Below are 16,608 nucleotides of genomic sequence, written 5' to 3' on the forward strand. Positions count from 1 at the left end.
GTGCATAAAAACAGCACAAAACAAGCAAATAGCATGCAGCAGTAGCAGTCTTAAGGCACAAAGGAGAAGCAAATACAAGGAAGGACAAGGAAAAACGGACATCAGCAGTGCATCAGATGGGTGACACAGGCAGTCAATAGCACATCTCCCAGCCCCCCACATTATAAGCACACTATAAGTACAATACAATAGGCCCTCTAAGGCTGTTCAGCAGAGATCGAGGCCGGGGAGTCAATCCACAGCTTCCATACCTTATCAAACTTATGAGGACACCCCTGCTGAGATACGTGGCCTTATAGAGCATAGTCACTTTATTCACCAGACTTTTCCAAAAACGGACGGTCGGGGCCAATGGGCTCTTCCAGTGTAGGAGCAGGGCCTTACGGGCATAAAAGAGAGCAAGCTAACGAGGGTACGAATGGCCCTCGCAGGGGCCAAGCCAGGCCCAGAAGACAAACCTCAACAGAATTAGGAACCGGGATTGTAACCACCTCTGTAATGCAGGCCAGCACAGCAGTCCAGTAATCCCGAACCACGGGCAGTGTCAGAAGATAAGCAACACTTAAACAGGAAGGTTCCTGTGTTGGAGAAAGGTGGACACCTTAAAGTAGAATTCTAGGTATGGATACTGGAAATCAAGACACCCTGCCAAATGGCTGCCCTGCTGCATTCTGAACACAGGAGGTCAGCACCAGTCAGAGAATGCTTTGCATTTGTTGAGTGAATACAAAGTGTTCTCTGATTGGACAAGGTGGAGAGGCAGGGCGGTGACTTGCAATGGGCTTGTTTTTTTTGCACAGGGCAACCTTATGGGCAAAGCACAGGTTGGCATCAAGAGCTATTTAGCATTCTGCAAAGTAGACCTTTGCCCAAATTGTGCACACTGACGTATTTACATATACTAAACAAACTATCTCTGTATCTTGAATCATTGTTGAGAAATTTCAAAATCATGTTTAGCTTTTATTACACAGGTATAGAAATCTTAGCTTTTTTTCTGAGAACAGATCTTGGTAGCCTGCTAGCCCTCTATTGTAAACAACTAACAGGTGTTTCTAAGCCAGTGGTGGCCAACTTTCTTAGGCCTCGCCGCCTCATGCACATGGTACCGTTATATGGGTATCAGAAATTACTGGCAGAAAAAAAACGTGAGGATGGGATGTATATCATTTATGTATTTCTGACTATGTACACACATTCTTCTAGTTTTATTTTAATGAAGGAAGTGTGGCATATGCGTGTGTTTGTGCATATTTGCAGATACAGGTACAAAGTACTGACCAGGAATGCAGATTTTTCTATTTTATTTTTTACTGCAGAATACGCAGCACTTATGGTATTTACTTTCTTGCGTCTACAAACAATGGCTGCATTTTAACTCAGTAAAGAAAAAAAAAAAACACTGTACTGTGCTTTTTTAAAATGCAGTGTGCAAGAGGTCTTAAAGGTATTAAAAAAAACACCCATATTGAAAAAAGAAAAAATGTACACTTCAATCTGAGCCTACAAAGCAATGCAACAGAGATCAGGGGATTGTGGGTGCAATGCACAGGGTCCTGCAGAGACTATACCTATGCTATGTGTTGATGTGCTTCACTGGGAACTAAAAGTCCCACTGGGGTGGAAGATTTGACTTGTAGGTTCTCTATTCACGGATAACTGTGTATGGATGTTGCGGCTGTGTGACAGAAACTTAGCTGTGCCAAATTGAAAAATAAACACAGACCTGGAGGTGAAAGAATCCTATGGTCCAAATTAGCGAATGCCCAAGTGAGGCCCCCCTGACATCACCAAATGCACCCCCACATATTCAGTATATGTAATGCTACAGAAAGCTGTCAGGGAGAAAATGAGGACGTGCTTTAGGATACATAAAAGGCAGATACCCTTATATGAGGCTGCCAGAATTCACTGCTAATACAGCACCTCTACAATTACTGCTTGCACATTTGTGCCCTCTGTGACAGACCGCTTTACGCTCCACCTGTGTGCCTCTGCCAAACAGTGCCTCCTTCCCTCCAAACTTTTCCAGCAGACTGAGAGCTAATACCAGCCCTTTACCCCAAGCATTGTACACAGACAACATGTTGAGGTAAAAAACAAGGGAATGGCTCTTTTTTAAAACTCATGCTTTAAGACACATGCTTTATACCCCCCATGAGGACATTCCCCTCTTGGTGATATTAACATAACAATGAAAACTTCAAACAGCAATCCAAAACCAGCTAATTGTGATTTTGAATAAACGGTGATGAAATTAACAGTAAGATAATCACACAGGCAGACACCCAGACAATGCTTTGATTAATCAGGGATCCCACCCCAACCCAGACAGTCTACACCAGTCTATGAGACAAAACTCATACAATGTTCCATCCCACCCCAACCCAGACAGTCTACAACAGTCTATGAGACAAAACTCATATAATGTTCCATCCCACCCCAACCCAGACAGTCTACACCAGTCTATGAGACAAAACTCATACAATGTCCCATCCCACCCCAACCCAGACAGTCTACAACAGTCTATGAGACAAAACTCATACAATGTTCCATCCCACCCCAACCCAGACAGTCTACACCAGTCTATGAGACAAAACTCATACAATGTTCCATCCCACCCCAACCCAGACAGTCTATACCAGTCTATGAGACAAAACTCCATACAATGTTCCATCCCACCCCAACCCAGACAGTCTACACCAGTCTATGAGACAAAACTCATACAATGTTCCATCCCACCCCAACCCAGACAGTCTACAACAGTCTATGAGACAACTCATACAATGTTCCAGCAGTCTAAAAAAGTGAAAATAATTTATCTTCATAGGTTTCTTGAGGGAAATTGCTGATAAATATTTATGTCCCAAGTGGAGGAGCTTCCCCAACCGATTCTGCAGGAGGGCCACCATGTTCCCTCTGATCATTAACCTGTACAAGATTAATATTAGACCTTTTCATCCACTCCAAAAGGGAAGCTTTATCTTCTTTAGTCAGAGAATTAATCCAAGCCTCATTCTCAGCGTTCATCACATTGTTGTCCATTATTAGAGAATGATCTGCTTTCTCCCTGGGATCAGAGATTGAATCAAGCTCTTTTACATGCTCTGGCTGGGAGAAGCAGACAAAATCCCAGGTCTCCTCCATCAGCCATAATCAATTGGTAGGAGGCTTGCCCCTAGTACCCTCCAAAAGCCTCTGTTTCAGGTGGGTTTGTCACACCCCCCACAGCCCCCTTACATATTTCTTGTGCCATATTTAATATTTCTCTCAGCAAGATCCACCTAAAATCCATTTAAAATCAATTTAAAAGCGAAACTAAAAAAGAGCAAAGGGATGAACAGTGCAAAAAAATGGTAAGATGGTGTAAATGAAATGAACAAAACCGTTTAAAAACTCAGTCTAAAAAATATTTTGTCCTTTACTGGCTTGAACCTAGCTAAGAAAAACACAGGCTTCTGCAAGCAGGCCTCAGAATAGGTGCCAAAGGGCCACATGCAACCCCTGGGCTGCAAGTTGGGAATTAGGGTTTTAAGTTGTTAGAAACCTACTGAAACCCAACTTTATAGTCTTGTTGTGTGGATCTTTGAGAAAGAATAACTTCACATTAAAATCAGCTAGGGGCTTCTAGATTGGTGGAATGGAGCAAAAACTGGCGGCTTTTGCAGATGATTTTTTATTCTTTGTTACAAATCCGAAAGTCCCCCTTCGTGTTCTAACTGAACTCCGATCATACGATGCGCTGTCAAACTTCAAGAAAAACGTCCATAAATCTGAAATGCTCAACACTACCCTTTGCCGAGTCCAATCTCTTAGCTCGGCCTTCTCATTCCCTTGGGTGAATTCTCATATCACCTATCTTGGGGTAAAACTAACAGCTTCTATTGACAGGATCTATGGGGCCAATTTCCCACCAATACTTTGCATGATTGAGGAAGACCACCGTTAATGGCAACTACTTTGTATGTATGTATGTATGTATGTATGTATGTATGTACTGTATGTGTTTGACCCACAGCTGGCCTTGTGGCGACTGCAACAACTGGCTTATTTTCTTTGCGGCCTAGTACGTGGGAGGAGTGTCGCCCATCTATGGTTCTCCACTTGAGAACCCTTGTCTAGAACCACAGCCCTCTTCACATGGAGTCTATGACGCCTACAAGCTGCTTCTCCTACTGCCTGCAGGCTTTGTATTTATATAATTTCATGTCCTTAGTCTGGCCACCGATACACATGCTAACATCAAATAAATACAATTATAAAAAGGTATATCCAGTACTAGAAAATGTAACCTGCTAAACCCCTTTTAGGACACACATTGTAGTGTAACTGGCAGAAAACGTGGACAGAAATCAAAAGTGTATATTAGATATTGACAAGAAATTATTTCAGTAATGTATTATTGAGAGACACCTGCAGAAGAGGCCTGGGATTCTAGATACGACATTTGCTCCTTGCCAGTTAGCAGTTGGTAGAAACATAGAGGGGAATTCAATAAAAAATGTATGACACTTTTTTGGTAGTATGACCCCTATAAAAAGTCCTATGCCTAACTCATGAAAGCCTTCCAACAGCCCAGTACAGGCTCATGTACACAAGGCAGTTGAAAACCTCTTATAAATGCTGGAAACTGGCAGCTGGAAAATGACAGTGAAAAACGTCAGTTTTACAACTTTTACATACCGAGTTTATGCAAGTTTAGCAGCGGTTATGAGCATGTGAAGTTAGTAGTGTTTTTTAAAGATAACCTCAGGAGACCCTCCTAAATGTCCACAATGCATGAAAAACAAGTAAATTATGAACAATTTCAGCCATTCTGTAAGGGAAGAGAGAGCAGTGTATTTGTAGATATCTGTCTTCTTTTTTGTGTTTTCACTATGGATCCCATCATGAGCATGTGTGAGGAAATGCTCCTGATGTTGCTGAGACTTTGAAGACTTTTTAGAAAATTGTGTGAGAGGACCAGAGTTTGTTGCTACTGGACTCTTATAAATGCAAAGACACATAAACACGGGTTAGCGCATTTACAAGCTTTTGGCGTTTGAAATGCCAGTAAACGACAGTCCTGAATGTGATTTTTCTGCTTTCAAAAAAATGCCAGTAACCTCAACTGCCTCTAAACTATTATAAAAAACTGTTATGTACACTTAAGATAACATAGAGGAGAGTTCAGGGGCTGCTGAAAAAAAACGCTCAACTTCTCCTAATCTTTAGTTTAGCAGCTGCAGTGTACATGAGGCCTAAGAGTTTTGACACACACTTTCATAATGTGTCACTTTGTTTGTGAAAAGTTCAAAAAGTATTACCTCCAGGAAATTAAGACCAACTAAAAATGGAGTACAGAGACAGGCCAGCATTATTAGAGTGGGGCTAATGTAAATTAACGTGCGTTGTGTTTTAACTTCATTGGTTCCTAGGACGCAGTCTGCCAGTGTCATAGCAACCAACACTGAACATGGGAGGAGCCTGACTGGGATACTGAGAGACTAATTCCCCATCAAGTCTGCAAGTCCTTGTGATTGACAGCAGACCTCATTGGATGGATTCCATCGCCACTATTGGGCTGTCTAGTGCCCATGACTGGTGCAGTGGCTGGGCAGGGAGCAACTCTGAGCAACATTACTGAACTGCACTGAGGACAGACTGTCTGGTATGGACCCTTCAGCCCGCCCATATGCCTTACCCCACCAGGCTTCCTGAGACAAATACGTGTACATTTTTCCAACATTTGTTGTGTAACAGAATTACATAGAGTGTCTCAGAGGCTCTACAAATGCCAGGGAAATACTCCAGTATAGGTATAGGCTTCTCTTCCATGAATAATGTTACTGGTGATGCATTTCAGGACTGGGCAAATAATGGGTCACTAGGAAGACTGTATGGGACCATGCCCACGGTTCCCACATATCAAGTAACAAAGTTGTTGCAGCACTCTCCCTTTTCTACTTTATTGATCCATCAGAAATACCAAATCTTCAGTGTTTCAAAATGAAAAACAAGACAATACATTGATAAAGTTTTGTGTCAAATTCCCTGATACAAGGCATGAGGAAAGGACAAGGAGCCTGAAACTGTTAGCAATGTATTATCTTGTATGCAGTTCTCAAACACTGAAAATGTGTTATTCCTCATGGATCAGTAAAAGGAGAAATATAGGGCTGCAACTACTTTGAAGGTTCTTAACCCATTAGCAGGACTGGTATCTGCTCCTTGCTCCTTCGTGCAAGGAGGAACAGGTTGAACACTGCCAGAGCCCTACAAAATGACCTTCAGCAGGCCACTGCTTTGAATTTCTCTGTCCATACAATCAGAAACAGGCTTCATGAGGGTGGCCTGAGGTCCCGACGCCCTTTAGTGGGCCCTGCGCTCAGTACCTGGCACTTAGGAGCTTGATTGGCATTTGCCATTGAACACCAGAGTTGGCAGGTCCGCCACTGGCACCCTGTGCTTTTCACAGATGAGAGCAGGTTCACCCTAAGCACATGTAATGGTACTTGAAATGGTATTATTTGTACCAAAATTAAAAACATGCAAAATAAATGTGCAAAATGGGACAATGATTTAAAGTGTTTGTTCACCAATGCCAGAAGTCTGCCAAGCAAAATAGGTGAGTTGGAAGCTCTGGTGCATGAGGAGAACTATGACTTAATTGATATTGCTGAATCTTGGCTTCATTCTTCACATGACTGGACTATTAATATTCCTGGCTATGCTGTCTTTCAGAAAGACAGGGTAAAATGGAAGGGTGGTGGTGTTTGTCTCTATGTGAGAAGTGATCTCAAAGTGAGTGTGAAAGATGACCTAGTTAATGGAGAGTGCTGAATCTGAAGCAGTATGGGTTGAAATGTACATGGGTGTGCGTAAAACAAAGATTATCATTGGAGTTTGTTATAGACCTCCCAGTTTTAATGAGGAGATGGAGACTCAGCTCCTGGCACAGATAGAAAGGGCTGCAAGGGCTGGGACAGTGTTAATAACGGGGGATTTTAACTACTCAGACATTGACTGGAGTAATGGAACTGCTGGAACAGTTAAAGGGCAAAATTTTTTTAAACCTATTACAAGACAATTTTATGGTGCAGTTTATTGAGGTCCCCACTAGAAATGATGCTCTGTTGGACCTGGTAATCATAAAAACCATGCAGAGCTTATTAACAATGCTCATATAAAAGAACATCTGGGTAGCAGTGACCATAACATGATTTCATTTAATGTTAGCTGTAAGCAAAAAACGCATACAGGAAATACAAAAACACGTAACTTTAAGAGAGCAAATTTTCCAAGGATGAGGGATGCTCTCCAGGATTTAGACTGGGAGGGAATATTGGCATAGATAAGCACAGAACAGAAATGGGAATTGTTCAAAAAGACTTTATGCAAACTCACTGCAAAGTATATTCCCATGGGTAATAAGTTTATAAGGCTAAAACCTATGTGGCTCACGGGAAAAGTTAAAAAAGCTATAGATAATCAGAAAAGAGCTTTTAAAAAATATAAAAATGAGGGAACACTATCATTGTTTAATTGTTAGAATATATTAACTATATTGTTAAAGAATATAACAGAATATGTAAAAAGGAAATCAGGGACGCAAAAATTCAAAATGAACGACAGATTGCAAAAGATAGTAGGACAGACCCCAAAAAATTCTTCAAATATATTAACAGTAAAAAGGTTAGGTCTGAGCATGTAGGCCCTTTACAAAATAATTAGGAGTGGGTGACTGGGGATAAAGAGAAGGCAAATTTATTAAATACTTTCTTCAGCTCTGTATATACAAAGGAGCTCATGACCATAAAGAGGACGGTATTGACACAGCCCCAAATGATCCAGAATAACTCAAAAGTGATATGGTCCAGAAATATTTAGACAGAATAAGGGTGGATAAAGCGCCTGGACTAGATGGCATCCACCCACGCATCCTAAAAGAATTGAGCGCTGTAATTTCTAAGCCTTTGTTTTTAATTTTTAGGGAATCTTTAAGGACTGCAATAGTACCACTGGATTGGCGTAGGGCCAATGTGGTGCCTATATTTAAAAAGGGATCAAAGTCTTTGCCAAGTAACTATAGACCTGTTATTTTAACTTCTATAGTCGGGAAGATAGTGGAGAGTTTAATAAAAGACCACATAGATGAGTTCTTGCTGGAAAAAATATTTTAAGCAACAGGCAGCAAGGATTCATGAAAGACAGAAGTTGTCAAACAAACCTGATATAATATAATAAAACCTTGGACAAAGGGGTGGCTGTGGATGTAGTATACTTGGATTTTTACAAAATCGTTTTACACGGATCCCCACACACAGCTAATGTGTAAGGTAAAGTCTACTGGCTTGGAAAGATCGGTTTGTAATTGGATAGAAAATTGGCTAAAAGATAGAATTCAGAGAGTAGTGGTTAATGATTCTTACTCTGAATGGTCTAAGGTTATCAGTGGTGTACCCCAAGGTTCAGTGTTGGGACCCTTACTTTTTAATATCTTTATAAATGATATAGGGTCTGGGATTAAAAGTAGCATTTCAGTCTTTGTAGATGACAAAAAGCTTTGCAGTCGAATAACTTCTTTACAGGATGTCTCCAACTTACAAGCTGACCTCAATGCACTGTTTCATTGGGAAACTATGTGGCAAATGAGGTTTAATGTTGATAAATGTAAAGTTATGCACTTGGGGGCTAAGAATATGCTTGCATCATACATACTAGGGGGAGTAGAACTGGGGGAATCCATAGCGGAGAAGGATCTGGGTGTTCTGGTAGATCATAAGCTTAATAACAGCATGCAATGCCAAGCTGCTTTTTCCAAAGCACGCAGAGTCCTTTCTTGTATTAACAGAGGCATGGACTCCAGGGAGAGAGATATAATTTTGCTTCTGTACAGATCATTACTAAGACCTCATCTGGAATATGCAGATCAGTTTTGGGCACCAGTTCTTAAAAAGGATATCGGGGGAACTGGAAAAAGTGCAGAGAAGGGCAACCAAACTGAAAAGAGGCATGGAGGACCTCAGCTATGAGAAAAGATTAGAGGAACTGAATTTATTCTCTCATGAGAAGAGGAGATTAAGGGGGGATATGATCAACATGTATAAATACATAAGGGGTCCATAGAGTAAACTTGGTGTTGAGTTGTTCACTTTAAGGTCAACACAGAGGACAAGGGGGCACTCTTTACGTCTAGAGGAAAACAGATTTCATCTCCAAATACGGAAAGGTTTCTTCACCGTAAGAGCTGTGAAAATGTGGAATAGACTCCCTCCAGAGGTGGTTCTGGCTAGCTCACCAGATTGCTTTAAAAAATGCCTGGATTCTTTCCTAGGTGTACATAATATAAATGGGTACTAACATTTTTTTTTAGGTAAAGTTGATCCAGGGAATATCCAATTGCCTCTCGGGGGATCAGGTAGGAATTTTTTTCCCCTGGTTATGAAATTGGATCATGCTTTGCTGGGGTTTATTTTTGCCTTCCTCTGGATCAACAGCGGGTATAGGATTGTGTATATGGGATTGTATGTTTGGGTTTTCAATACTGTTTTTTTTTTTGGGTTGAACCGGATGGACTTGTGTCTTTTTTCAACCTGACTAACTATGTAACTATGTAACTATGTGAGAGATGTGACAGGGTCTGGAGAAGTCACAGAGAACGTTATGCTGCCTGTAACATTGTTCAGCATGACCGGTTTGGTGGTGGGTCAGTAAAGGTCTGGGGAGGCATATCCATGGAGGGACGCACAGATCTCTACAGGCTAGACAATGGCACACTGACTGCCATTAGGTGTCAGGATGAAACCCCGCTGGTGCAGTAAGTTCTGGGTTCCTCCTGGTGACAATGCCCGGCTGTGGTGTGAGTATGTAGCCAGTTCCTGGAGGATGAAGGAATTTATACCATTGAATGGCCCCCACGCTCGTCTGACTTAAATCCAAAAGAACACCTCTGGGATGTTGTCAGGCATGCATACAAAAACGGGGGGCGTGGGCAAACAAAGTACCATTTTGACTTACTGCAATGAAATTTCAGCAAAATAGACTAGCCTGCTGCACCATTTTTCACTTTGTTTTTCGAGGTGTCTTTCAATTCAGCCCTCTGTAGGTTGATCATTTTCATTTCCATCAAACGATGTGGCATCCTTTCATTCCTTACACATTACCTAGTCCATACCAGGATAGATATCCAACAAAGTCTTCAGAGTGTTCCTTTAAGTTTTTTTGAGCAGTGTAGATTTGTGTGTGTGTGTGTGTGTGTCTATATATATATATGTATATATATATGCAGTACCTCACAAAAGTGAGTACACCCCTCACATTTTTGTAAATATTTTATTATATCTTTTCATGTGACAACACTGAAGAAAGGACACTTTGCTACCATGTAGAGTGGTGAGTGTACAGCTTGTATAACAGTGTAAATTTGCTGTCCCCTCAAAATAACTCAACACACAGCCATTAATGTCTAAACCGCTGGCAATAAAAGTGAATACACCCCTGAGTGAAAATGTCTACATTGGACTCAATTAGCCATTTTCCCTTCCCAGTGTCATGTGACTCGTTAGTGTTACAAGGTCTCAGGTGTGAATGGGGAGCAGGTGTGTTAAATTTGGTGTTATCGCTCTCACTCTCTCATACTGGTCACTGGCACCTCATGGCAAAGAACTCTCTAAGGATCTGAAAAAATAATTATTGCTCTACAAAAAGATGGCCTAGGCTATAAGAAGATTGCCAAGACCCTGAAACTGAGCTGCAGCATGGTGACCAAGACCATACAGCTGTTTAACAGGACAGGTTCCACTCGGAAAAGGCCTTGCCATAGTCGACCAAAGAAATTCAATGCGCGTCCTCAGCGTCATATCCAGAGGTTGTCTTTGGTTGTTGCTAGCATTGCTGCAGAGGTTGAAGGGGTGGGGGGCCAGCTTGTCAGTGCTCAGACCATACACCTTACACTGCATCAAATTGGTCTGCATGGCTGTCGTCCCAAAAGAAAGCCTCTTCTAAAGATGATGCACAAGAAAGCCCGCAAACAGTTTGCTGAAGACAAGCAGACTAAGGACATTGATTACTGGAACCATGTCCGGTGGTCTGATGAGACCAAGATAAACTTCAGATGCTGGGCCGCAGGGCAGTATTCCAACATGATAACGACCCAAAACACACCTCCAAGACAAAGACTGCCTTGCTAAGGAAGCTATGGGTAAAGGTGATGGACTGGCCAAGCATGTCTCCAGACCTAAACCTTAATGAGCATCTGTCGGGCATCCTCAAATGGAAGGGGGAGGAGCGCAAGGTCTCTAACATCCACCAGCTCTGTAATGTCGTCATGGAGGAGTGGAAGAGGACTCAGGTGGCAACCTGTGAAGCTCTGGTGAACTCCATGCCCAAATGGGTTAAGGCAGTGCTGGAAAATAATGGTGGCCACACAAAATATTGACACTTTGGGCCCAATTTGAACTTTTTTAGCTAGGGGTGTACTCCCTTTTATTGGCAGCTGTTTAGACATTAATGGCTGTGTGTTGAGTTATTTTGAGGGGACAGCAAATTTACACTGTTATACAAGCTGTACACTCACTACTTTACATTGTAGCAAAGTGTCATTTCTTCAGTGTTGCCACATGAAAAGATATAATAAAATATTTACAAAAATGTGAGGGGTGTACTAACTTTTTTGAGATACTGTGTATATATATATAATTATTATTATTATTTATTTAGGTGCTATATTTGCTTTTGTTGTTCACTTGATCATTTCAATGAACACAAGCAATCTGTGTTTGGCCACATACAGAAGCTAACACCATTTTCTGATATACATGTAAGTCCCTACAACTGTACAAATCTTGAGATAATTGCAGTTGTGTATTCACAGTCAGCTGGAACATCATCGGAGCATGTAATCCATCATCATGCTGTTCATTGTCCTAAACTCACCAGTGGAAGAGCATCTCCATAGTATTCATTATCTTCTGTAGCTGGGAATTAATTGGAATCATTCATTATAAAGGGATTTTAGCAAAGAAACAATGCAAAGTTGACAAAAAGCATTATGGCAGTTATTTTCTTGTCCAACAAATTCTTTGTATAAATATACAGCCTTTAATTGTTTATCATATAGCTGTTCCCCTTATCCACACAGAGACACACAGTATCTCACAAAAGTGAGTACACCCCTCGCATGTTTGTAAATATTTTAATTATATCTTTTCATGTGACAACACTGAAGAAAAGACACTTTGCTACAATGTAAAGTAGTGAGTGTACAGCTTGTATAACAGTGTAAATTTGCTGTCCCCTCAAAACAACTCAACACACAGCCATTAATGTTTAAACAGCTGGCAACAAAAGTGAGTACACCCCTAAGTGAAAATGTCCAAATTGGGCCCAATTAGCCATTTTCCCTCCCCGGTGTCATGTGACTCCTTAGTGTTACAAGGTCTCAGGTGTGAATGGGGAGCAGGTATGTTAAATTTGGGGTTATCGCTTTCACTCTCTCATACTGGTCACTGGAAGTTCAACATGGCACCTCATGGCAACAAACTCTCTGAGGATCTGAAAAAAATAATTGTTGCTCTACATAAAGTCGGCCTAGGCTATAAGAAGATTGCCAAGACCCTGAAACTGAGCTGCAGCACTGTGACAAAGACCATACAGCGGTTTAACAGGACAGGTTCCACTCAGAAAAGGCCTTGCCATGGTCGACTAAAGAAGTTGAGTGCACATGCTCAGAGTCATATCCAGAGGTTGTCTTTGGGAAATAGACATATGAGTGCTGCCAGCATTGCTGCAGAGGTTGAAGGGGTAGGTGGGGGGGTAAGCCTGTCAGTGCTCTGAACATTTGCCGCACACTGCATCAATTTGGCCTGCATGGTTGTCGTCCCAGAAAGAAGCCTCTTTTAAAGATGATGCACAAGAAAGCCCACAAACAGTTTGCTAAAGACAAGCAGACTAAGGACATGGATTACTGGAACCATGTCCGGTGGTCTGATGAGACCAAGATAAACTTAGTTGGTTCAGATGGTGTCAAGCGTGTATGGCGGCAACCAGGTGAGGAGTACAAAGACTGTGTCTTGATTACAGTCAAGCATGGTGGTAGGAGTGTCATGGTCTGGGGCTGCATGAGTGCTGCCAGCACTGGGGAGCTACAGTTCATTGAGGGAACCATGAATGCCAACATATACTGTGACATACTGAAGCAGAGCATGATTCCCTTCCTTCGGAGACTGGGCCGCAGTGCTGTATTCCAACATGATAATGACTTCAAACACACCTCCAGAAAGACCACTGTCTTGCTAAAGAAGCTGAGCGTAAAGGTGATGGAGTGGCCAAGCATGTCTCCAGATCTAAACCTTATTGAGCATCTGTGGGGCATCCTCAAACAGAAGGTGATGGAGGACAGGGTCTCTAACACCCACCAGCTACATGATATCGACATGGAGAAGTGAAAGAGGACTCCAGTTTCAACCTGTGAAACTCCATGCCCAAGAGGGTTAAGGCAGTGCTGGAAAATATTGACACTTTGGGCCCAATTTGGACATTTCAACTTGGGGGTGTACTCACTTTTGTTGCCAGCGGTTTAGACATTAATGGCTGTGTGTTAAGTTTTTTTTTTTTGAGGGGACAGCAAATTTACACTGTTATACAAGCTGTACACTCGCTACTTTATATTGTAGCAAAGTGTAATTTCTTCAGTGTTGTCACATGAAAAGATGTAATAAAAATTTTAGAAAAATGTGAGGGATGTACTTACTTTTGTGAGATACTCTCTTGGTAATGCATAGAAGGGAATGGCAGTCTGGTGATATGCTGGCACAGTGTAGGGCAGGACATGCACAATGTTCTTGTGCCAGCTGCCTCTTGATGGGCAGGAAACATACACACTGTCAAGTCATTCATTTTTTCATGTACTTTGATAGTTATTAGCACCTGCTTATGATTTTATAAGCCCCATCTTCTATATTTTAAGCTCCACCCCCACATATATGCATTTTACAAAGGCAGTTCTAGGGGATCCATGGAAAAGCATAAAAGCATCCCACTCAGGATGTTCTTGAAGATTATAATTTATATTCCAGTAATTTGAATAAATAATGAAATGCATGCTGTGGCAAGCTAGAGCATAAATCAATTCCGAAGTGCACCCTTTTTTAAAGCTCCTCAAATGGCTGCTCACAGCAGTTAGTGATAATTTATCTTTAATTTATCACAAAGATTTCCTGCAAAGTGTTTGCAATTCATAAAACTACGCATTATGTAACATTAAATCAGAATATTAAACTCAATATATTTGCTAATAGGCCTCTGCTGTAAACTTGGCATATATCCTTGTATTCTGTAGTTTTTATAATACATTGTTACTGTCACATAGGCCTGATCCCTATTTTTTTACAATCTCTCCTAACATCTCCAAAGTATGCAAATATTCCAGTAGTTCAGACGTGCTCTTGATGGCAGCTTGTGCTTTGCTTTGCCCACGGTGGCCACACCGACTGCTTATACTTGCCTTCCCTTTATGCTTCTGCTGATCTGTTCTGCTACCTGAGGTGAAGAGAGTTAACCTCGCTGTAGATGGATCAGAATTCACTCAGTTCACCAGGGACTGGCCAAATTTCAATCCATCTATGGTCACTCCCACTCAAGAGAAAGCGATCGAATAAATGAGACTGTTGGAAATTAGTGCTGCAGCCAATTGGCTGCAGCACTGATCTGTGTATTCTGACAGTGGATGAGTTCCCGCTGTCAGAATACAATAGCACAGTGGAAAGGCTTTTTCCACCCACCTTGCTTTTGTGGATGGGGGAATCCGTAGTTTTTTTTTAAAAAGCTAATTGAAAAAAAACATCCATGTATGGCCAGCTGTTACCCATGTTTAAAAGAGAAGTTTTTTTTTTTTAAATACTACTTACCTAGGTTGACGCAGCATTGGTCTGATGCTGCATCTGTCCCCGCCAGCTCTAAGACTGAGAACTAAAATATCAAACACCGCTGATCTCTCAGTTCTCCGTGAGCTGGGGGGACTGCTCTCTCCCCCCACTCATTTGATCGCGGGGCTGTGGTTGGGGGCAGGAGCAGCAAGCTTAAGCCTCGTACACACGTTCAGATAATTTGACGACTTATCGTTCGCATTTTGTTGCATGATACTAACATCGAATTCAACAATGCGTACAAACCGTATGATTTTTGTCGTACGATTCGGGAAAAGCTTCGTGGTTGCTTAGCTACGTATCAGATGGTGCAAAACAAAAACAATGGCAGCCAGGCTTTTTCCGTGCTATTTTAGTGTTTCTGATCATCCGCGGTCTTTGTCGATCGATTTTTAGCGGACGCATAGTGTACTGATGAATCGATTGTCGTTCGCGGGGCTATCGTACAACAGAAGTTTTCCTGTTTGTCCCTTCGGATTTTGTTGGACCAACTGTCGTGATCGGCTGTCGAAAGCTGTGTACTAACGATCAGATTATCGTGCGATCAGGTCGAAAGCGAGTTTTGTCCTACGATTATCGGAACGTGTGTACGGGGCATTATGAGCCAAGCCAACATTTCAAGCTTCTACAGAGCTGGGACTGTCTCCCCATTGGGCAGTGTTTGTGCCTGAGTGGCCAACACCTAGCACTATTATTTGGGAGGCACATGGTCCCCATAGCTTGTAGTATCAGGGATTTTCCCCTGAAGGAAAATGCAATAGGTTTGTTTTAATGTCTCCCTCCCCATTAACACATACTCACTTGTCCTTTGCTCCCCCACCACTTACTTCAACTGCTGTCAGAGAGAAAAATATGCATTACGTCTGGGTATAAAGGAGCATGTAACTCACTCTACAGTACTTCCTCTCATGTGGCAGCACTGGTTCTTGGTGACTAGCCTAGTGCTGTTGCATAGGTGTAGGAGTCCTCAGACCTTTGTAAACTCTGACTAGACACATGTGGATTTACACAGGAAAGACAAGTATGTGCTGCAGACCAAAGCTTTTCTTTTTTTTTTCTCTCCAAAAAGCTAGGTATAAAGCACATAAGACAAACTGTTCCAGAGCAATTGAGTAAAAAAAAAAAAAAAAAAAAAAAAAAAAACAGGAAAAAAGCAGAGTCCATAATTGCTCCATAACGAGATTCAGAGTTATAGGTAGAGTTAATCCCGAACTCTATTATGGAAGCAACATACTGGGAGATGGGAAAGACCGTGGGCCCAGACGAGCTAATAAATGGTAAATACAACAGAACAGTGGGCCTCAGAGTTTTTTGAATTTGTTGGGACAGCCCCTGCGTTGGTAGATTCCATTCCTTATCAGTAGGAGGGTGCACTGACTTCTAATGTAGTAGAATAACCCTGGGTGCCTAGAACATTGCCCTTGCTATTGCCTCCATTGTACACGTAGGTAATTGTACAATGTCAAATATACCTATTATACAGTGTTTAAGGGTCGGTCTGGATGGAGGCCTGAAACACTGTTTAGAGTGCGCACGACCCACTTTAGGGGATGGTCTTTTAAAATCTCTGTCAATGGCATGGCGTAGCATCTGGAAATAAATATTTTAGTATTTGTGGTATTCTTCTTTAGGTTAAATATCGGGGGTAGGGATTGGCACCACACAGTATGTTCTCCCTGGTCTCACCATATGTTAGAGTTAG

At 41.8% G+C, this 16,608-nt stretch overlaps 1 protein-coding gene across 1 annotated transcript in view; it reads left to right on the top strand.

Annotated features, from left to right (window-relative positions):
• Nucleotides 1-16,608, top strand: part of CFAP99 (cilia and flagella associated protein 99) — a 142,156-nt gene that overhangs the window by 108,122 nt on the left and 17,426 nt on the right. The gene's annotated exons all lie outside the window — the stretch shown is intronic.

Source organism: Pelophylax lessonae (assembly GCF_965119305.1).
Source record: "Pelophylax lessonae genome assembly, chromosome: 1".
Taxonomy (NCBI): domain Eukaryota; kingdom Metazoa; phylum Chordata; class Amphibia; order Anura; family Ranidae; genus Pelophylax; species Pelophylax lessonae.